General features: G+C 58.1%; 1 non-coding gene across 1 annotated transcript in view; it reads right to left on the bottom strand.

Annotated features, from left to right (window-relative positions):
• The window catches only part of LOC144193110 (18S ribosomal RNA), a 1,890-nt gene extending 1,476 nt beyond the window's left edge, over positions 1–414 (bottom strand). Inside the window, exon 1 of the ribosomal RNA XR_013325609.1 lies at positions 1–414. This exon is cut by the window's left edge and continues 1,476 nt beyond it. This is a non-coding gene — a ribosomal RNA (18S ribosomal RNA).
• Between the last annotated feature and the right edge of the window lie 663 nt (positions 415–1,077).

Below are 1,077 nucleotides of genomic sequence, written 5' to 3'. Positions count from 1 at the left end.
TCACCATGGTAGGCGCAGAAGGTACCATCGAAAGTTGATAGGGCAGACATTCGAAAGAGTCGTCGCCGCCACGCGGGGCCGGCGATCGGCTCTAGTTTATCCAGACTCGCCAAGGGTTTGGCCGTGCGCCCGCCGGCAACGCCGGTGGCTATCGCCCCCGGTGCGCCGCACGGGACGCCCGAATGGGTTTTAGGTCTGATAAATGCGCACCTCCCCTCGGGTGGGGGACAGGTGCTCGTGTGCATGTATTAGCTCTGGAATTGCCACAGTTATCCAAGTAAGAGAGAGTGATCAAAGGAACCACAACTGATTTAATGAGCCTTCCGCAGTGTAACTGTACAATCCGTGTGTACTTAGACATGCATGGCTTAATCTTTGAGACAAGCATATGCTACTGGCAGGATCAACCAGGTAAGCCCACGGGGACCTTGGACGAAAGACCCGGCCGCCGACGCGCAGCCATGACACCTTGTTCCAGCGCCGACCTCTTGGCCCGGGCTCGCCTCTCCGTGCATCCTCCTCTGGGCTTACATGTCAGGTGGGAATTTGAGCCGGATCTGGAACGCTTTGTGATCGCGCGCTCATCCCTGGGGATAGTGTGCCTCGCTTTATGTCTGGGGCTGCCTACCCGTCATCCAAAAGCACAAAATCCAACTTTTCGCCTCTAAATACGGCGGGTCCCTCGGGCAGACCCACAATAGGCGGGCCGGTTAGGCTGTATTTGCCTGAGAAAGTGTGTTCTACGGGAGATTCCCAGCACGCCAGAGCAGAGTAGCCCATGTCCGAGACAGTTGGGCGGCGGCGGGCTCCGACAACAGACAGCTAGGACCCCGGAGGGTCTGTTCGGATCGTCTCGGTCTCGCTATCGTTTGGTTCGGGCGGAGACATCGACCCATTCGCGCAGGAAGGACAAATGCCGGCTCCGGACGCAGATTAGAAAGAGTTTGAGTTGCGGGGCGAGCATGTGTGAACTTAAGAACACGCATTCGGTACCCGGTCGCCCTCGATCATGGTCATTGCCCGTTCATGCCGGATTCTTGCCACTGCCGCGCACCTACGCGGCCGTCTGGATGCAGT

The sequence above is a fragment of the Stigmatopora nigra genome, unplaced genomic scaffold (assembly GCF_051989575.1).
Source record: "Stigmatopora nigra isolate UIUO_SnigA unplaced genomic scaffold, RoL_Snig_1.1 HiC_scaffold_76, whole genome shotgun sequence".
Taxonomy (NCBI): domain Eukaryota; kingdom Metazoa; phylum Chordata; class Actinopteri; order Syngnathiformes; family Syngnathidae; genus Stigmatopora; species Stigmatopora nigra.
This window is presented reverse-complemented; position numbering and strand designations above follow the sequence as displayed.